Source organism: Gadus morhua, chromosome 13 (assembly GCF_902167405.1).
Source record: "Gadus morhua chromosome 13, gadMor3.0, whole genome shotgun sequence".
Taxonomy (NCBI): domain Eukaryota; kingdom Metazoa; phylum Chordata; class Actinopteri; order Gadiformes; family Gadidae; genus Gadus; species Gadus morhua.
In genome coordinates, this window is record NC_044060.1 from 15077932 (window position 1) to 15100996 (window position 23065).

Below are 23065 nucleotides of genomic sequence, written 5' to 3' on the forward strand. Positions count from 1 at the left end.
AGAGAGAGAGAGGGAGAGAGGGCAGTGGGCAAATAAAACATCCCATGTTCTTCCTGCCATTGTTTCATCCCAGAGAGCCACATGGACTCTGTTGAGGCCACACCCCCCTTGAGCGGACGTTCTCCCCCATCGGCCTATCCCACCTTCTGCTGCTCAAGGTTTCCATGGAGACAGAGAATATTCCTGCAGATGATTGTATTCACCGAAAGGCATTCACGTGGACAAATTTGGGTTGTGGTGAGGAGGAGGGATTCTGGATGTTCATCTTGTGAATGTTCTTTGTCTGGAATCATAAGCAGCTTTGAGATAGAATGAAACACATTACTTGTACTACAATTAGTACAATTATAATGATAAATCGATTAATGGAATCCATTGATTCATTTACAGTTGAAAATACAGTGAAGTGTATGTATGTATGTGTGTGTGTGTGTGTGTGTGTGTGTGTGTGTGTGTGTGTGTGTGTGTGTGTGTGTGTGTGTGTGTGTGTGTGTGTGTGTGTGTGTGTGCCTTTACACAAATATGCAAACATTGGCCATGGACTCATTGATTTACAATAGTAGAAAGCAGAACTATATCTGCGATATAAAACTGGTCAAAGGTGTATTTCCTCATCTGAGCCAACTTGCTAGTTAATACTCTAAATAACCAGCAGGTTTATTAAAAGAGAAAGAAAAGAGGAATGACGTTGGCCTACATATAAAACACGTGTTCATCCTTAAACTGGATTTTACAATTGTTTAATGGCCTTTGGGCTTAAGTAGGTCACTTTAGTGCCGGTGTTGTGCCGTGGTATGCACCCCTCTGCTTCCTTGGATGTTTGGCCAAAGTAAATAAAAATGAGTCCATATGAGTCAATCAGTCAATAAAATAACTGTTTGTGATGAGAAGACCAAGTCCTTGAGATATGCCACAACTATTTGTAAATGCAAACCTGTCCCTAAAATCAGAAGAGAGCATGCAATTCATGAACAGAGCACCACACGTATTTCATGATTGGGTGAATTATAGCTGAGGTATATTTTTATTGTGCGGGTGAAAATGTTTGCGTGGGATAAGAAGGGTATTGGTTTAAGTCCATTTATTATCTGTTAATAATAACGTGTTTTAAGAACTTTGCGTTGAAAAGATGATGACCCAAACGATGCAAATAGTTAGCTAATATTTGTAGTAAAGCTGATTGGTACATGAAGCTATTTATGGGCTGTGTTGGTTCAATAAGTAAATTGGAGTAGGGGGATTATACATACGTCACATTCCGAGACAATGGTACCAACAGAACCTGCCAAACAAAATGCTAAATGGAACTTTATGGTATTTATATGCTGCTTTGGGATTAGCCCTATGGACGTGGGGTTACAAAGGTTTGATGGGGATCAGTGTGATCTCAGCAAAACGGCCTCTGTAATGCAGGGACATATTAGAGGAATGAGTAAAGGATAGGCCTATTTTTTTTCCTCTGGCAAAGTCCCTCCCACTTTACGGTGCCCTGCGAATTGCAACAGGGCCACTAGTCTCTCCTTCTTGCTTGGCTGGTTTCATCGGTCAAATGTCTATGGGAAATAAAATGGGGTTCTTGAATGGTCGTAGGTAGGCCTAGATAACAAACTCAGTAGGTGGCGAAGAAGTAAAAACTGCTCACGTTTTGAACTGTGAGCAACTTTGAACGTTTTCCACTTGGGTTCTGCTGTTAAAGTAGGCTAGTAAACGATTAGAAATGCTACTTTAACGGCACCGACAATCCAAAACCAAAGTGGAATCTAGAAGGAAAAAGTGTGTAGAACTTCAGAACGTGAGCAGGTACTTCTTCGCCACCTACACAGTTTGTTATGTACTGCGATCATTAAAAAAAAAAAGAAGCATATTTCATTTGACCGATGGAACCAGCCTCGGGGGCGGGAATTATTCTTCAGAGGTAGGCCCATCCGTACATCCATCTCCTGAAATGTCCACATTTCCCTTCAGCAAATTGTTACAATATTTTAAAGTGAATGTATTCTGAGGACACACATTCAGAACATTCAATGGCAATGAGTGTTCAAACGTCAAAACGGAGACGGAAGTCGTCTCCATGTGACTCATCTAATGCCATACTACCTCATCTTAACTCAGCAAATAATGTGGGCCACTGTCCAACTGATTAACCAACACTTGGTTGATAAATCGGTTCTAGTCATATATGGTGTTGATATTTCTATATTATTTTCCTTGACCGGCATTTAGGCTCGGTCGATTTTGGAACAATTATGCCTCGTAATTAAGGACGTTTAAAAATAATGATAATAATATCCATCATTATGTTAATTGACAAACATTTCATCACTATTCTGGCCACTTTTGGCACTGAAATAAGTGGTGTATTTGAGATTAGCTAATGGGATGGACTGTATACCTTATTAAATAGAACAACTATTTTCACATTCCCACACGATTAAAACCTAACATTTTGAGTTGTCTAATCCCTAAACGGATGGCTATTCTTTCATGTGTCAAACATTTGCATCTGAACTCTCCAGCGTCACCCTGTGTTCAATTAACGAAAGAAAAGCCGAGAATAGCCAATGTCAGCATTATAATTCACTCACTCTATTTTTCAATGGATCGAGGTGGTCGCATATTATTTATAAAATAACAAAATCAAGACGTCATGCGTATATCCATAAAGTGCTTACATTTAAAATGTGGATAATCGTCACTCATTTTAAGTGTGATTTCCTTATGCTGCCAACAGAGGGCAACCTTGGATTTTATTCATGAAATGCTGATCCCTGAGGATGTGCATCGAACTGAGAGAAACCAATCATTTGTATTTGCCTCAATACCATGCACTTCATTAAAATCACTTGTTACCTCATGAGGTGTGTCTTCTAACCGTATACAAAATATTTTTTTTCTAGTAAGCTGGCTTATTGCTAAGCAAACACACACATTTCCTCTGGCAGCAGTGGTTTTATATGTCCCTGGTCTACTACAATCAGTGACCTGGAGTGTATTCCAAATTGGGGTGTTGTGTGTGCAGTGCCTCAGTCGGTATGAAATCACTTGGGGATGGAAGAGACCTGGAACTGTTTATTACAGCTTTGCAAGACTGCAGATCACGCAGAGGGACTTTCCCTATTGCAGTTGGGTAAACAATGCTTATTCACCACTCCCTGGTTCACTTCATTCAGTTAGCTGTATTCTCTACCTCCATCAGCCCTATGGTCCCTTCACAGGTTCCCGTCTGATAAACAGAATACTAAAGTAAACAGAATATATTAGTAGTTTCCTCTCTCTCTGTCTCTCTCGCTCTCTGATTATACGTGGTGGAACTCTCAGACAGTACAGAGTCAGTCTTCATGATGCTTCCAGCATAGAGTGATTTATCCACTTTGCTGTTGCTGTTCGGGTCCGCAAGAGCATTGCAAATGCTACGTGGTCATTTGAATATGCAGTGGAGAAGGCTGTGGTCTGTCACCACATGGAACTCAGTAAAAGGGGAACATGGATCATGGTTATCAGTGGTTGATACTGGACTACTACAGGCATTTACCGTGCACACCCACTGAGACTACACATATAAATGCAGAGTATCAACGTTTGTCGATCCATAACATTGCACAAATATGACTCATTCTCCAAAGTCCTTCAGCTTAGCTTCTTTATATCAAAGCTGTTAATATTTAATGGTATTACTGAGGCCAAAATCCTTTTAAGATCATCTTTGATGATGCAATGACCCATCATCCAAGCCATGTTTTTTTTTTTACTACTCCTAATTTACGCACATTCAATAGGAATATGAGGAGGAAGACATCTTTTTGGCAGAACGACTTGTGCTGTCATTTGCATTGCTATCTCTACATCTTTATATAGAGTCAGGCCATTATGTCATGCTGTGCCATAATCAAAGCTGGCAGATTGAATTGCAGAGCGTCACAAAAGCCTTTTTGTGAAGTGTACGTTTTGCATATGCCGAGGTCCATCAACACTGCTTGAATATTAACCATGCTGACAAGACTATAAGTTCCATTGAAGAGTTTATTCTTAGACGAATTTATTAAAAATATCATACTCTATTGTTAAATACTTATTTGCATACTTTCACATGATTTTCATACAATGTAGTTAAATTGTTTGGTTGTTTGTATCACTGGAGAATAATGGACAGATATCTTTATTGTGAAATAAAATAGAAGAAGTGATGATGGTGAGAAAAGGTCCATACAATGCGAGGTCCAGGGAATTTTCAAATGGAATTTCAAAAACCCTCTACACTACAGGATTGAAACAATAATATAATTCCTAAAATAACCAAAACAATAAATCAAAAACTCAACTATCTATATATGGGGAAATCAAGAGAACATTTGGCCTGAATCCACCCTGTGGATTCTCACCTGCCTTCTATAAATAGGCTATCAGCAATAAGCTATATATCTGAGATGCCGCACTGGGTCGATTAACTTATATGAAAAGCATTTTGTTCTGTGATTTGTTCCCACCAATATAAACCCTTATGTCTCCTTAGAATGAACCTTTGCCTCAATGTTCTGTGCGCTACTTTGAGTAATTAAAAAAAAAAATATGTAATACTTTTTCCTGAGATACTAGGTTAATTTACTATTATATATAAAATGTCAGAATAAAATAATATGGGTGATATCCTTTTACCGGGGAGGACCGGTAATCAATTTAGTAAAGTATTCTTCATCGTTGAAAGATTGCTCTCTATGAGCTGCCTTCTTCGGTTGTTGGTTCAGAGGGACCTAGGTGGGATTTGACCCCACATCATAACTGCAGCAGGTAGAAAACATGTCTGTATATTCTACTATAAAATATTTCGAAGAAGAACCTTACAAAGAGCCCACAATTTATCTCTTGAAAAAACATTTGGCATTTTCTCGTTTTCGTTCTTATCTCAATGTTCTGGTCCGGAATATTTATTGCAGTTCGTCGAGCTAATGTGTCGTTACCAAACGACTAAGGCTTTATCTCGTGTCCCCGGGAGATAAGCCCCTGAGAGCCCTTTAGCGGGGTCTCTATCCCAGACTCCTTTGAATTCTTCTGAGGCCCATAAGTGGCCTCATTTGTGCATGTAACCGCCCAAGAGACAGACCAAGTGTCATTTGCAACTGTCCAATTTGCATGTCCGCTACTCACAGGGTGCATTTCAAGTGCCCAGACACTGAAATACCAGACTATTCATGGTTCCCGTATTTTTGGAATCTACATTCACGTTCAATCTTTTCAAATGTTCCCTTGTCTGACCTGATGACACTATTATACCTTAATTTTGTGAAGTCGCTCAGAAGAACATGATTGCTCTGAACACTACAATCACGTCTGCATTGATTATGAGTGGCCTGGCATGTAGCCTATAGACAGACAAAATATGAGGACAGTGCTCATATGTACGCCAGGACAGAGTCAATGTCTGTCCTCATCCAGTAGTTTCTTCTCAGAACAAGGAAACCATCATAATCATAGATCCTTCCAGTTGGGATTTCTCTGTGCTTTTGAGGAGGTGGGTTGCTGGTGGCTGATCAAAAACAGCACGTATAATGAATGAACAGAACCAACGTTTGGCCGGAACTAAGAAATGAGAGAGAAGATGGGATGAGCACTCTGACAGCATGAGGCGCATTACGGACACATTATGGTATCGACGAGCAGACATCGAAAACACTGTGGGACACCCTGAGAGGGGAGGCAAAACGCTTCCCACTCTCACAGTGTTCCGAGGAGAAAGAGGAAGCCTAATGCTTCACGGCTCTCATCGAGGCACATGTTCATGAGCACTGCTGTCATGACACCTGATAAATAATAAGCAACCGTGATTGCCGTCAATTTGGGAAATAGGAGGCAGAGTGGTCGATAACGAGGGCCGTTCTTGTAGCCCTGCTCGTTTGAAGGCCTTTAGCTAAATGGTTCAGTTCTGACATGGTGGGCACTGTTTATCACACCCATTCAAAAATGTGCATGCAACAAACTGTGTGTGTGTATGTATGTGTGTGTGTGTGTGTGTGTGTGTGTGTGTGTGTGTGTGTGTGTGTGTGTGTGTGTGTGTGTGTGACTGTGTGTAGGGGGGTGGGGGTGGCTGTATGTATGTGTGTGCCTTTGCGTGCATGCCTGCATGTTTGTGTTTGTGTTTGTGTGTGTGTGTGTGTGTGTGTGTGTGTGTGTGTGTGTGTGTGTGTGTGTGTGTGTGTGTATGTGTGTGTGTGTGAAAGAGATCCATGCTTGAAAGGCAATTAAATATTTGTCTTCCATCAACTACTATAATTAGTTTTTTATCTATTAACATGTTATAAACAAACCGTGTTATATTTACTTTTAAATTAGACCTGTTTGAAAAAATGCATTCATATTCAATTATACAATGTATTGTCATAGACATCATCACCACTGGTTCACATAAGAAAAACAATAAAGGTTGGAGAGAACATAACATGGGTACAGCCAAAGAAAAAGGCAACGGTTTCAACAGTAATCTTACGGTTTCTCGAGTACCAAGTAACACTTGGAAATATCCAGGGAAAAGTGTGCATCATGGAGGCAAGACAGCAGCAGGCCATGAAATATGTAAAGGGCAAAGTACTGAGAGACTCCACGCTATGCCTTGCCTCCCCACCACCCTGGCATCAGGAGTGGAGTGAGGAGAACAAGAAGTGGGGTTCAGGGAGAGTTGGAACAAACCCCGCCGACGCTTGCTGCTGACCTAATTCTCTCAGATCCTCGTCATGGGTGGTGAGCGAGACATCCAATGTTGGGCTTCTTCTCGGCACCACGTGACCATAATACATGTATTGTAGTAGCCTACTATCTCTTGTGCTGCACAACACAGCAGTATGCAGACGCATTGTCTCTATTACAGCGGTAGTATAGAGAAGTACATGGGCTTGAAGCTGTGAACACTAGAAGGGGCAAGTCTGTTCTTCATTCGCAAAAAACAGAAGAACGGAAAGGAATTGCAGTCATAATGATAATGGTCATAGTGACTGTTTATCAAAAATGTGTAACTTGGCGAGACGGCCTCTGACATATAGCTTTGCAAATGGCCGGTGACATGTCTTGATAGGGGAGCTGCTATGGTCTGCAGGTCTTTTTGGCCCTGAAGTATAGTTGGCATTCTGGGTCGCCTTAATGACAGCTTTGAAATGAATTTCCTCGATCCTTCAGGAATCACATTGAAGCAGCCTTGTACAAGTAGCATAGTTTTGTATCGTCGTCAAAGTGTGGGGCAGGAAAAAATTAGGACGAAAAAAAGGGATTGAGAATGATTTTTCATAGGGAAGGATATGATAGGCTTTCTAAAATGACTTGTTATAGAGTCCTTTACAACTAAAACGTATATGTATAGGTACCATGATATATTGAGGCATGATGGTTTTGTAACTTTCCAAATGACTATGCTTTACTACTTGTATAGGCTACTAATACTACAGTTCATTACAGTGGAGTGAAAGCCTATTAAAACTTAGTGTCCAGAAAACAACAAATACATTCCCATCAATATCTAGCGTTGATGGGGACGTGGAATGGATGCTACACCATCTCACCACCGTTTAGTGTCTGCATTTTGCTTCAGTCTCCTCCCTCCAGCTGCCTCACCAGCACACCGCCCCGCCCTCAAGAGAAGCCAGAGAGAGAGAGAGAGAGAGAGAGAGAGAGGAGAGAGAGGGGGCGCTGCAGCGACTGCTCTTGTAGGCAACTCTGCTGCTCTGTCCTGCTAACGGGACAAGTTAAAACCTCCGAGCTGTGCGTGTGAACGTCGGATCTCCGTCCTACTCTATCCATCTATGTGAATACAATCGACATGCTTCAACTTTAAACTAAAGTGCGGTAAGTAAACCCGTTGCATATGTTGTCAGTTTGGGGGATATAAGCTCCCCGATTATTGAATAAGTACAAGGTAGAGAGGTTTATCGCCCGGTAGAAAGTGGTACGCAAAACGGCATGCCGTCTTTACACATCTTTGAGCAGTTAGCTTACTTTACCCTTTGGCGAAAGATAGTGAGAGAAGTGGGGTTAGGACGTGTCATGACACCGTTTGATGCATTGTTCCCGTCTCTGGTGTCTGAAATGTAGCAACAAGCAATTTTGATTGAAAGATAGTACTCCTCCACATCCTTCGCAGGAGGTCACCGTTAGATAGCAAATGTTCGAAAAAAGTGTCGCTTTTATTTCAAGTAGTTTTTACGCTGTTGGTTTTACCTTGTTAATGGCATGTTGAAAGCGGTTCAACGTAGCGTGTACAAACTTTGAAAAACGTCTGCCAGCAAGAGGGAAACGAGGCATGTCTCGGGGGAGGACCCGACACGGCTTCAGGCGGCGGTACGAGCCGACTGCTGGGAGCGAAGTGTGTGGCGGCGTCTCCGCCAGATTGACATGGTGGAATTGGCTAGACGCTACCCACAAACATGTTAATTTCGTCCCTTTAGGCCCTACGTACTATTAGGAAATCCAGAATATAAGGTTATATCCAGAGTCTATGCTGATACATTCTATAACTTGTGTATTTATTACATTGCTGTAATTATGATAATCAATTTACGATTTGGTTGGACTGTTCTAGTGTTCAATTGTTGCATGTAACCAGGTAGCTGTCAGTCATGATTCATCTTCCCTCCCTCCTGTAACACAGAGAAGCTATTGGTGGTTACTAGTAAATCCTTGCTAAGCCCTCTGTAAGGTGGACACATGGTTGTTTAAGCTGTCTCCCTGCATTGCCATCCTCAAAATGCTAACAGAAGGAAATCATTGGGGGCTGTGGTTTGGGGAATAATAGCAGATGTGAGTTTGGTATATCTTTGTGTTTGACACCATCGCCCTTTACAAATGCTTGATATGGGAAGACAACTTGAACGATTTCTGGTGCCTAACCACAACGCATCTGTACCGGCTGGCAGCTTATGTCAGAAATGCTCCATCAGACAGCACACACACACACACACACACACACACACACACACACACACACACACACACACACACACACACACACACACACACACACACACACACACACTCCACCCCCCAGACATAGTTTCAAGGAAGAAAATGCACATTCACTTTTAACAGACTCAAAGCAAATTCACAATTACAAGAGACAAATGACACACAAAAACGACAGGACAAACACCCCCTCCTCACAGACACAAACGTGTCAGATGAGCACAGGGGTCCGTGTAATTGCTAATAATTGCCATGATACTGTGCATCCGCCGGTGTGCTGTGTGTGCAGAGTGACGGCAGACAGCCTAAGCCTCCCACAGCACCTGTGCTTTACTCACAATCTGCCCGCCATAATATATTCTCTCTAGTTTTGTAGACTAACTGATGTTTAATTATTCCAACACAGCAATTTGGATGCCGCTCATGAAACATTAAAAGCTATCAGGCTCTCATGGGCTCGACTTGATTCCTCCCCTCAAAAAAACTCAGTCAAAAGCAGTGCTGACCAGGGAATGTCTGGGATCCACACTCAAACATGGCATCCCTTCCACCCCTTATTTTCTATACCGTTGCTCTGAAAAACAAGATATTATGAAAAACCTATTTTTTTACATAAAAATAAACTATTGCTACAATCTTAATTTACTTTGTCATGGCTGACAGAGATAAGGACTTCATTATTGGTGTTCAAATGAAAAACAAAGGTGGTTTATCTTCTTATTGAACAAAGCATAGCAGACAATACACTGTTCTTTATGCATTGCTGTGTATTTAATATAAATTCCACCCTAGCCTGCGGTCATTGATAAGCATGCACGGACCACCAGGTTGGTGTTGAGTGGACAAACGCATAGCCCCGTGATATCAGACGATCTGAGATCTCGTTGTCTACCGTGAGTCTGGGGATTTCTCCATTCAAGTTAGTGGTTCGAACTGCAGCGCCAAAGGCCGCTAAAGGACCTACAGCCCCTACATTTTACTGGGAGATGTCGCTTTAACTGGAATTAATGCTCTCCCCCCCCCAATCTCTGACATAGTGAAAAAACATGGCGATAGAGTAAATTACCTTTTAGCACAGAGAGAGCTTTTTAAACATTGAAAATGGATGTCCTGAGCATCGTCTCTTTATTTGATTCATTTTCATATAATGTGTCTATAAGATTGGTGAAATTAAGTTTTTCAAGCGACTTTCTTTCAATATTTGAGGACAAGAAAGACTTGTTGGTACGATAAGCATTGACAAGCATACATGACATCTGTTCTCGCAAATCTTTTGCACACAGTTTTATCAACAAGACCTTTCTCTTCAGTCTCTAGTTGAGTGTAACGTTGAGAGACTGACTAGTAGGGAGACTAACCAATGCATGGCATTCATGTGAAATTCATGCTCCATCCCCAGTGGTCAGAAAAATACAATAACATACATCTCGATATTAGCAGGAAAACCACCAAGAAACAAACTACTATAGCTTAATCAACGTCGTCATTAAACCCTGTTTAGTTAGGGATCTGTCTCTCTGCTTAGGGTTATTACTGAACCGATTAATAGGCTGGGTGGTGTGTCCCCTGCGTTTAGGGACCAGCAGGACCCCAGAGATTTGGGACCCCAACCGTGACCACTCACTGGCAGGGTGAATCTGCCGGGGCATGCTCGGTGTGGAGGCACCAAATGACTTTGTTTGGGGGTTGAGTCATCCCCTAACCAATCAGGAAACCTAACCCACGGAGCAGTGTTTCTATTTATGGCTCCAGCAAAACCAATATGTTTTGTATAAATCAGTTCATCTTCATGTTAAAGTGCCCCCGCAAAGTACATCATGGTATGTTTGTTTACCTTCCATGAAGGCGAATGTAAAATGCAAGGGCTGAAAAGCCCATAGGTGATTCAGAGTGTATTCCCTGCCCAGCCATGCAATCTGTTCATTCCGCACTGGTCCAGCACATTTTCTGCTGCTCATCTGACAGGAATGGCCCCTTAAATCATTTTGTCACAATATTATGTCCAGCCCAGACGGTAACTCTATATTTCACAGCACTACCACTTCCATTACCATACCATTGTTGAGCTGCTTTCCAGAGTGACATTCAGTCTCCTAAATTATGTCTGTGTAGTGGATGTCGCAGGAGGCTTAAAACACGTCTATATGTCTGTATGTCTGTTTGTCTGTCTATCCAAGTGAGTCCCTCGCTCTTTTAAAAGAGATCAGACCAAGGAAGGAACTCATAAGCAAAATAAGATACTAGTCTACCTAGAACCAGACACATCGCAATCAAACAAGCATAAATGACAAAACAACCAAAGGTCCAAGGGAAAGTTGTTTCCCTTTTAAAGCCCTGCTCGGAATCCTTCAGAGCGGTGCAGGTCAAACGATTAAGTGTGATCTTAGCATAAAATGCATGGAACAGCTGACGGTGCATCGACTCCATGCTTAGTGGAAGACTGATGACTTAATCAACCTAGCTTATTACAGAAGCCCTGTACTGCCGCAGCCAGTCAGAATCAGAGTGTTTTTGTACACAGGAAGTGAGTTCATGAGCGTTTGTGGGCTGTGCTCTGAGTTCAGGAAGACATTTGCCCCTAGAGGCCCGTGTAGGCGTTTTTTACCCCCTTGCATTGTTTTGGAAACTAAGCAGAGCTGTGATGGGGCCAGATTGAACACAGACAGCACATGAGGAATAATGTAGATATAAGTGCAGATGCTTACTTTCTTAAACAGCAATACTGTCCTACACTTGTTTTGATGTGCTCAAGGAGTTACATCTCTATTAGATTAGAGGAACACAGCTGTTGGTCTTCAAAGGTAAAATGGCTTTTTGAAGGCTTTTCTTTTTTCCAAGTCTGCCTTTGTGCAGTGAATGATTGGTTATTTTTTACGTCTGCTTTGCTCTGGCTTTTTTTTCAACCATGCTCTGCTCCCTTTGTCTAAAATTTAAGCTAAATACAGACACTGGCTGATTGTACCAGGGCTGTGACGTGTGTGTGTTTGTGTCTATGTCTGTGTTGGTGCATGCTTTCGCACTGCGCAGACAGTTTTTCAGTATTGGTCAGTGTAATATGCCTCAGGTATCTACTGCAATACAAACCTTTGCAAATGTGTGTGTTTGTTTGATCGCCGTGGTGCTTAACTGACTGAGACTTCCCCATTACCACACACACGGCTACACTTTCAGCTCAATTGGTATACAAGTTGTTTGTTTTGTATGCCACTAATTCTGTGCAATCTATCACACAGGCCATAAGACACAGAATACACTCTTTTGGGGTTGTAAGCCCCTTTACCTCTAGTGTTTAGAGAGTGTTGGAATGGGAGTTTTGCATTTTTAATGAGGGGTACTGGTAGCCTAACCGATGTGCTTCGGCTCTTCTCCACTTCTCAAAGTGAGGCTAACCTCCAAAGTGTTGACATCTCAGTTCCCTGAAATATTGATGAGCAAGCATAAGTCCAAAGGGCTCCTTTTGCGAATCCCCAGATGATGCCAAAGGACTTATAAAGCTCCCTGAATGTCTGTGTCTACACTTCATCTAAACCAATGGGCTAGCTTGCTGCATTAAAACATCCCATTAACGCTAATAATCTAGGGCGACCATTTTTTTAATTAGAGATTGCCAATTTGTCTTATAAACAACATGGATGGTGGTTTTCTTGCCCATTGCTTTATGGCCAACTAGGGCCTCATGTACGTCTGTCTCTCTGTTGTGGGGTAGAGGCTGTAGGCTGGTTCTGTTAATCCTTGCTAGGGCTGATGGACCGGGACCAGACCATAATTAGCCTGTCAAAAGACTACAGGTTGAGGAGGATGAAAAACTGTTCAAATTAAATGAAAGACTGACACAGACACCGAGGTGAGAGGGTGGAATAGATGGTAGACAAATAAAGGAATGAAAAATGTATTGATACAAGAAGACATTGTCAAAGAACAGAATGGAAAGGGGTAATAGTTCAGAGTGCCAGCATTCGATGAGGCAGTTCATGAACCTAGAGTCCAGGGCAAACCGTGGTCAAAATGTTTTCCTTTCTTTCCGTTTTCTTTGTGGAGCCTCCGGATTGTCTGCCCCACCCAAGTGTGTGCAGCTCAAACTGAACTGCTGAAGCGACTACCTGAGGTTTTCCAGCTCTTTGAACTGATACTTTCTATAAACATCCAAAGGGTAATTTATATTATTATTATATATTCAATTTAGATTAAGATCTCTAATTATCTTTTAAGTCACAAGTGCTTAAAAGAGCAAACAAAACTTTATCAACATTACCAAACATGCATCAAAAGCCTAAGACACAGGGTTGGTTTGCTCTCTAAGATATAATTTTCTCTTTGACTTTGGCTATCCCCTTGTTTAATTGCCTGTTGACAAAGCTCAGTGAAATTGGCCTCCCACAGTAACGGCTCTACTGATGTTGATGACTCTCTCCGTAGGAGCCAGGGTGCTGAGTCTGACGCGTGCTTCGGTTGTTGACACAGTGTACACCACATCCGGATGTTGGTGTAATTTAAGACACCCATCAGATATCCTTATAAAAATTGGCATTGGTAAGAGAAAATACGATTGAATCTGAGCGTAGAGGTTTCACGACGGTGTGCATGACTTAAGACGCAATACCTGCTTACGGCTGTAAGGGATTTGTAGATTGAGCCCTCGTAGTGGCTACCCGTTGTTATTAGCGTTTGTGCACAGGAAGACCTGCAAAAAACACCTAAAAATTTCGTTGTACTTGACTCGTGCAATGACAATAAAAGGCTTTCTATTCTATTCTATCGCAGGGCAAAAAAACGAAACAAGAAGCTTACAATAAGAGTGTTCTTAATCCTTTACTGTACGCCCCTCCTGGGGTGGGTAAAGCAGGTTCCTCAGCCTGCCCCTGACCCACGACTGTCACTTTAAAGCCCCTGCTGGGTTTGCTTCAGATCAATGCAGCACTTGAAGCGCCACAATGGCCGGCCTGTTAGCGTGCTAATGTTGTGCTGAGCCAAGAGTGTGTGTGTGTGTGAGGCGGCGCTTGGTACCGCTGCTGAGATGTAGGCTAACGCTGTGTTTTTCAAAGCGTTTATGTAGCTCTGGTCTGGTGTGCTGCTGTTGCTGCACACCTGTAATTCATTACAGGTCAGCGAGATATTGGTCAGTGGGTCCTGCTGGAATAAATCTCCAACAATGAATGAATGTATGCAATTTTAAGTTTGCTGGGCCTGTGGGTGAAGGTTTCATATGCATATCTGCAGCTTATGCATTTTTTAAAGGTGATTTTTTGTGATGAGCTTGTTGCGTTTGTTTTTAATTTAATTATTGTGCTCCCTTCCAGGAGCTGCGACAGTCAGGGCTAGAGTTGCAGTTAAAATGACTAAACATCGTTCACATGACAGGTTTCTTTTACGTCTTTAATGGCGTCTTTTCCTGCCCTCCTTACGTCACAACAACAGGGGAGAGAATGGCCCAGAATCCACCTGACCTGAGCACTTTTAAATCAAGGCTTCGCCCGAGAAACTAAATTCTCTTCACGCCGCCAACTAGGACAAGTCTTCTATAGACGGAAAATACAGCTCGCTTTAAAAAGAACGGCAAAAGGGAGAGATAGAGGCAGAGGGGGGGAAAGAGACGAGAGACAAGACTTTGGATGGAGAGAATTGTTAAATGAGTAGGGTAGAGCTATGAAAGGTCACTCTCTGGCGACTAGGAACATTCGAGATGGGTGGACTGCCGGACGGAGTGGGTTTAATGGAAAATGGTAATCGTCAAATACAAGCTCAGCTGCCTTGTTTCTCTCTGGTCGTAGTTGGATGACTGTGGGTTTATGACAGCTTTGCACCCTCTTTACTGTGAGGCTAGACTGGGTTTTGGCGTTATCAAGGTATTTGCAGAACATAACCCCCCCCCCCTCCTCTCCTAACCCCGCCAGGACCCCCTTTTCCCCCCGCCATGGGTTTGAAGGAACTAGGGAAGTGAGCACAGATAGGAACACTCCACATGGCAAACACTTACATTACAAACTAGGCCTATATTCATATTGTTTATATTGACATACATCTTACCATGTATTAATATTAATGTCAAAAATTGTACAGTAATTCTATCCAATCAATACAAAAACGAACTCCTTCCTATTCCCTTCTCACTTGAGTTATTCCACAAAATCTATTCATGTTTAATTATTATAATTGACAAGTAGAGAGCAAGTCCAGACATTTCTCATGATCGACAATTCAATGGACCTGAAATACATCAAATGGAGTATCAAACCATCAATATTGTTGGTTTTGACGGTGTAATGACAGGGTTTGGGTGGAGGCTGGGGAGCGGGGCTCCACGGCCCTGAGTCTGGTAGTGGAGTCGGCCCTGTATTCAGCTTCTGATCTGTGTACACACAGGAGCAGCTGCTTCATCTCTATGCTGCTCTTTCTACTCCTCCTCTGATTAGAGCCTCATTCTTTATCTGGTAGAGGAAGCCCCTGATATGCAAAAGAGGAGCGGGAGAGAAACAAAGAGAGGGGCCAAACATTAAAAATATTGATTTGATTCTGGCGGCATCAAACATCAAATGTTCTTTGTGCAGCTGAATTAATGATCTGTGAAAATAAGGGGTGTGTGTGTATGAATGTGTGCTTGCTGGTTGCGTGCGTGCGTGAGTGAGTGTGTGTGTACGTGAAGCCCCTCCACCCAAAGGCAAATCTTGGAAGTGTCTAATTGACTTAAACTGACATAAGCAAGGATCATGTTTTGGCGGATGCCTTAAGGTTGTCCTGGGTCGGATGTTGGTGTCATTTCCTGTACTACCGGCCACGACCTGTACCTTTTTGGCTACCAAATGCAGTGTTTCCTTGACTTAACGTCAAAGAACCCAACGGAGAGTAGCAGGGATCCTGCCTTTTTCGTCTCTTTATGACTCCATGAATGATGTGTTGAAGGAACGGTTTATTACACTTTAAAATTATTAATAACACTTAACGTGATTGAACTGTGGAGTTAAAGGGAGACTGAATTTAGGCGTAAGCTTTTCATTTTGCCGACATCCCAAATCAAACGGTGGGATCATGCTACAATGCCTTTTTCCCAGCTGGAAAGTATCATCTTTGAAGCAAAACAGATGTTTTTGCTGGATAGCTTGACAGGGAAATAAATTGTTACGATGGATCCAGCTGGTGAAAGCAAATGTATGGCTCATTGATTTACGAGGACGTATTGTTGGATGGTAAAGTCAGCGCTGGGCTGAAGATAAAGCTGAACGACAGAAAAGGATGGAACAAGACAAGATCATACAGATAGATAGGTACGATCTTGGATAAGATCATGCAGATATCTCCCACCATCAAACCTCCTGTGTTCATGCTGGTAGTCAGGGGGGGGGGGGGGGGGGGGGGTTGTCAGAATCCCAGGCGCCACAGGTTCTTTGGCCCCAGCACTAGCCTAGGATGTTTGTGAACCAAAATTCATATGCAGGGATTTATTAGAAACATAATAAACCGTTGGAACACGCAAGAGGCGTTCTACGCATAGCTGTAGAAGACCGTTCTAGGCGTTCTACGCATAGCTGTAGACCGTCAAGTAGTAGACATAGACACTGAACATAAATAGTATGTACTAAGTATTCGGATTCAGCCCAGGTATTACTGAAGGCATTTAATGGTCAAAATATTATTAATAAATATTCGAATATATTCGAATATTAATATTAATAAACAAACGAAATTCGAATATGATTTTTGGGCAAAAGTCAAAGCCCTAGTGGACAATCCGACCGCTATGTTGAGCTTACGTAAGACCTAACCTTGTACCATGTTGTGTTTCTGTCTATTGCGTCGACATTTAATGTTATGATTTACAGTTCACCTCTTCAGAATGCAGCCCTTGCGTTGCATACAAAGCTCTGAGTGACAAAGACTGCAGCTGCCCGTGAACCCAGGGAGAAGAATACCATGACACGCAAACACACACGTACACACTGTCTCTGACCCACACTGGGCCATTGTGCGTGACAGCGCTGCCACTGTGTCCATGTCTGGGGCACACGCCTCTTCCACGCCTTAGGCTGCACACTGTTGCAGAGCAGATATTAATATTATTATTGTAATGAAGAGCTTTGTGTGTGGACGCAAATGTGTGTGTATGTGTTTTCGTTGTTGTCTCCTGTGAGCCGGTGTGTCAGGGGGGGGTGTCGGCTGATATTTGTGTCCTTCTTGTCTCTTTCTTTTTGTTGTTTGTTTGAATACTCTCGATTCACCGGATAATGAGGCGCGTTTGCGCTCCACTGCTCTCGCACGGCGGCCCTTACCTGTGTGCGTTTAGCTGTGATGCCTTGTCGGCGCTGCCAGCCAAGGACTGATAACACCGGGCACGTGTTGCCTCATTATTGGTTGTGTGTGTGTGTGTGTGTGTGTGTGTGTGTGTGTGTGTGTGTGTGTGTGTGTGTGTGTGTGTGTGTGTGTGTGTGTGTGTGTGTGTGTGTGTGTGTGTGTGTGTGTGTGTGTGTGTGTGTGTGTGTGTGTTCTGATTCATCTGCCAGCATACGCTGCTGGCGGGTCTTAGTGTTGTTGCTTGTTTTGTCCAGCGCTGCAGGCAGTGGTCCAACAACGGTCAACACTGGACCGCACCCCCCACCGGGGCATGTACACACTGGGGAACACACACACACACACACACACACACACACACACACACACACACACACACACACACACACACACAGTCTCTTTGTTACTCTCTCACTCTCTCTCTTTCTCATATACATTCACACACAAATAACGTTGTTCGTGTTGTGTGCAGCATGACTGTATCCGTAGCGACCCAGTGATTGATGGGGTCGTAACCTCAGTGGGTGGGATTGTATTATTTTGTTAACTCCCTCCAACTGGCCAGTTAGGGGAAGTGAAGTAAAAAAAAAAAGGCTTTGTTCTGGTCTGTAACTCCACATGTTAATCAAGTTGATCATATGGCCAGAGAAACTATTCTGTGCGGGGCAATTTGTATGCCATGTTTTATAGCAACCATAGACCATATTGTTTACAATTTAACTAGCTGCCAAAGGGGCCATTCTGAATGGGAGAGTTGTGTGCTATGCCTTAATAAAAACGAAGGAGATAGTTATCCCATATACCATATCAATACCTAATCTTCACTCCTCTACTGTCCTCAATGTATCTTTTCTTTCCTGGTTTTCTCTGTACACCCGTCCTCTTTTTTTAATTAAATACAAGGCAGTAGGCTGAGTAGTTAAGCGTCCTCTCCAGTAATGGCCTGGTAATTAGTAGCAGTTGGATTCAATGAGAGGAGGATTCATGAAGAGACATTGTTGTTTTTATTGGTCAGCAGCAAGACCATCTTTTGAATTTCGGCTCCATTAACTTTATTGTATCCTTCTTGAGTAGTTGGACGAACACCGCAGTGGTATACTGCTTGTGTTGCACCCGGGGTAACAAATAACAATCTGAAAGGAGCAGCTGGCATTCGTATTCATTTAAATATTCAAAATGCACATAATTAGATGGCTGAACATGGAATTTGACTTAATACGTTAGTGAATGGATTTTGTTCTCGGCTTTGCATTCATAAACATAAAGTTAGGACAGCCAATTAGTTAAAGAATTTTTGGTCAAATCATCACAAATCCTCAATAAATGAAATATGCTGTGAAATAAAAAAATCGGATATCTGTGTTCTTTTACAGGCCTGTAATAAGCCTGAATGCAATTAGTTGATGCCCTTTCTACCTGTCTACCTATCGCCCCACTTAACTACAGACATTCTGCCGGTGCACTCATTGCGGATGACCAGAGTCTTCCACAAGGTTAGCCAGACCTAGAGCCAAGGCTTGCAAGCTAGTCATTTGTTTTTGGGGACTGGCATTAAAGGGAGGCGTGAAGTGAGTGGTCACAGTTGGGTTATTTTGGTTGGATACTTTTAAAATTAAACCTACCTTGCCAGTTCCTCCAAAGTTGCCTAGTAGCTTTAAGTTTAAGTCTTGGGATTGATCGAGGGTGGATATTTACCTTCATGGAGGATTGTATTTTTATTTCAGAGCCATTGAAAGTATGACATTTAAGATATACATTAAAGGCATCAATAATAACATTTTACATTTACATTTAGGGCATTTAGCAGAAGCTTTTATCCAAAGTGACTTACAATAAGTAACGTAATGTATCTATCAGGATAAAACATTGCATTGACAATTACTTGTTTAAGTTAATTTAAACTTATTTTGATGATGCTTTCTAATATCTATAGATGAAAGAAATGTTTATATAGGCCTACTCTCTCTGCATTTGCTGCTTGTGCATGGACTAATTGTGCCACACACAGTTGAAATATAGCGGTGGTCATATTATTAATGGCTTGAGTTGGGTTCTTTCTACACAGTATATTCACAATGGTCTTCATATAATTAATGGGTTAAGATGGGTTCTTTTATCCCCAATGCAGAAAACTGCAGAACTGCTGAAAAACAGCACTCACCGCTGCACTTTTCATTCCTCACACCGTGATAAAATACCAAGAGGCAGCAAATGCTGACTTTTGCACAAGCTTTAGTGTGTGTGTGTGTGTGTGTGTGTGTGTGTGTGTGTGTGTGTGTGTGTGTGTGTGTGTGTGTGTGTGTGTGTGTGTGTGTGTGTGTGTGTGTGTGTGTGTGTGTGTGTGTGTGTGTGCAGAAAATAAGTGATTCAGATGTAGATTTCATTGAATAAGGCATCAGAAATTATTCAGTTTGCAGGTTAAAATTTCCTCTGTTAATACAGTCCTTTCATGTGTATGCAAATTAATTACAAATACATTTCAATATAATTGATGAAGAAGGGCAGAATAATATGGTTCAAGACACAATGGCAAACACTTTTGTCTTATCAAAGCTTGCTCATATAATAGCAGTTTGGCTCATCCATGAACAGGGTAAGTAGAAGTGTGTTGCTCCTATCATTAATATGTGATGGATAGGGATTACCAGATTTATAATGTGTGGATCATGCCAGACTGCACTCGAAACAGCCAACGCATCGGGACGATTTGACACTGCCATTAGCAAACATAACTCAGTTAGTACTGATCTTCACCTCCCCCCGTTCACCCATGCAACAGCCCGATGACAAACGGTTGTGGATAAGCATTTCTCCAAAGCTTTCAGCAAAGCCTTTCATTTATACTCACTGCTGGTAGCTGCTTCATAATACAAGCAGAAGGCATTCGCGGAAAATGTGGGGAAAAATGGTTGTCTGAAAATGTTCCCCCACAACAACCATTATGTGTGACATGAACCGGGATATGCTGAAGCGTTACGTGGTGTGTTTTGGTATGAGAACGTCTCGCCAATTGTATGTGTATTTGCGATATCGTCAAAAGGGGAGCCGAGATAGATTTTTGGATCATCGATGGTATCTGGGCATTGAGGATATGTATGTTGAATCCAATAGATACAGGCGGTCCCTAGGCCTCTGCATGGTGTGGTATCGTTTTCATGTAGTATGCCAAGTATAGAAACGTGTTTAAAGTTTAAAAACATTGATTTTTCATTATTGTGTCATCTGATATTGTGTCTGCAAACCTAACCGAAACGGTTATTTAAAATCCTAATGCTACTTTCCCTTCTCTTCGAATAACAACCCCCCCCCCCCCAAGGTAGTGTATTCAATTAATCAGCCATCTTAAGTATTTATTTCCCCTCTTAACGTGGTGTCACACTGAACAAGCCCACATAGCAACTGGTAAACACGCGAGAGACAGATGCCTTCTCAGCCTGTTGCTAGCTAAATGATCTCTAGCGTGAATAACTGCTCCGCTAATGAAGGTTGCGTGAGTGGCAGCCTTTGATTGAAGAACAACACACGCCGCGCATCGGGTAGACGACGGCACAGCAGTGAACGTCTACAGGATCATCCTTCACATGAACCACACATGAGCCACTGCTTCATAGCTGCCCCGTTTTGACACATTTGATGTGTGTTTTTTCGATGTACCCAGATTTGATTACACAGATTCTGCTCGCACAGTAGGCACACACAACATGAATTAAGCCCCCCCCCCCCCCCCTGTCTGCTGCATCTGGCCCTTGCCTAGCGGGCGCTGAATAGGCTTCATATACACTGGCACAAACACAGTGTGGGCTGTGCCTTAGGTGGAGTGCAAAGCTGACAGAGCGGACAAATAACGTGCGCTGCATGCGGGGCCACAGAGGGACTAATGGAGCTGTTGTTGATGGTGCCGAAATATATGTTGTATTCAATGGTGATCTTGAATACAGAAGCGCAGGAGAGCCGCCTTGAGAACACTCTGTGTTATGATGCAGTTAGTAGTGTCATTATGCTCGAAAATTACCTGAATGGAATCGGTAATCGGTGGCCGGCGGTATTTTTGTTGATATGATGATCGGGAGGGAGACATTCGTTCCGAACTCTTCTCGCTGTCACCGTTCATTCTGATTCCCTTTAACGCTGCATGTAATGCAGGTAACATTATCCCTCTGTGATACATTGCGATTGCTATATCATAGAGCAATAAACCCTGTCATGGAAGTGCAAAGGAACCTATCATATACCCCGAATACCAGTCAGAATCACACTACTACTGTATATTGCTGAGGTGCTGAATACAAAAGCCCATATTTTACTCATCAACAGGAACACACTGTCCAATTGCAGATTGCCATGTCGATTTTACTGCTTGCTGGCTCTACCAATGAGCTTGACGCAGTCAGTCAGTGGTTGCTGATAAGTCTCTCTCTCTACCTCTCTATCTGTGAGTGGGGCTCAGTTGCTCTCCGTCTCAGTCTCTCTGGAGTAGATACTTGAGTTCACACCAGCATCCTTGGGGTGGTGTAGGAACATCGGGTGCATGAATTTATGCATGCACCTAAAAAATGACAACTTGACAAGCTCTGATTTTAAGAGGGATAGAGTGGGTGTCCTTGGCATGTTCGAGGCAACAACGTAAGAGGTAAACACTAAGAGGCAACCAGGAGAGAATGCTGGTGTGTGTGTGTGTGTGTGTGTCTGTCTGCGTACGTGTGTGTCTGTGTGTTTGTGTGTGCGTGCCTGTCTGCGTACCTGTGTGTCTGCGTATGTTTGTGTATGAAACTTGTAGACTTAAAGAGAGCTGAGGGATGCCGGAGGAAGTGATTAGGTGGCCTACTTCCTGTCCGAGTACTGAGCAGAACTCGACAGCGGTTGAATTGTAAAGCGACGCTGTGTTCTTTGGAGGTTGGGCTGATGGACTAGACATGGTAATGCATGGTGAAAACGGGGGATGTGAGCTGAAATATGTGACAGACCATAACCATCACACAGACTCACATTGACATCACATTGACTTGTAAAAGGGTTCTCACGAATGGGAGGGCAGCCATGTGCTCATTGTTTGTGGAATGTTGCGTGTGTCTATGTGGTAAATAATCAGGAAGTTATTACTATAGTACGTCTGTCTCTAAAAGCTCAAGGGAAGTGTTCTGAAACAAGTTGCATAAACATTCAAAGGAATATGCAATGCAATCATGGTCTAGAGATCCTCAACATTTATATTGACTTTGGTTGATAGGAACATATCGTTAAAATATGTTGGCAGCCGTGAGTCAACAACACCTCACTCATGTAGATGCAGTCGCTCACTGTGTACAACCAGGTACCTTACCCAATACATTCCATTAAACACAAGGTTGCCTTTTAGTTTGTTTCCGCACACGGTTCAGGATGTGGTCTACCTTTGGAAACTTCAATTCAACGTAACCCCATTTGATCAAATAGTATGAATCCGCCGGATCTGACACTTGGCATTCATAGACCTATTCAATTCTGATGTAAAGTATCTAGTATATAAAGTAGGAACTTGGTTTTGGGCACCAAAGTAATCTAGCACAGGTAACGTAATTTTTCTGTTTCAAAAGCATTTCCGTTCATGGTTGTCAAAACATTTTTGATGGTTGCCGTAGATAACTCATCATTACTGTAGTGTCCTTGATTTTCAGGCACATATTTTATACATTGACTGTGACTGAGTGATGTGATTCTACCTCTATGATGTATTTTCTGGGTAGTAATAATAATGTGATTACAACTTCTTGTCATATTCCAACCAAGGTCAGTAAAAAACAAAGAAAAGCAGCACTTGAGTCAGATGTAGGCTTAGTGAAATACTCAAGGGCCTAGAACAGATGCCAGC

General features: G+C 42.5%; 1 protein-coding gene across 1 annotated transcript in view; it reads left to right on the top strand.

The window, feature by feature from the left end:
• The first annotated feature begins 7645 nt into the window (after positions 1 to 7645).
• Positions 7646 to 23065, top strand: part of ppp1r16b (protein phosphatase 1, regulatory subunit 16B) — a 58909-nt gene continuing 43489 nt past the window's right edge. Inside the window, exon 1 of the mRNA XM_030374558.1 lies at positions 7646 to 7824. The gene's annotated coding sequence lies outside the window, so the exon portion shown is untranslated. The remainder of the gene's footprint in view (positions 7825 to 23065) is intronic.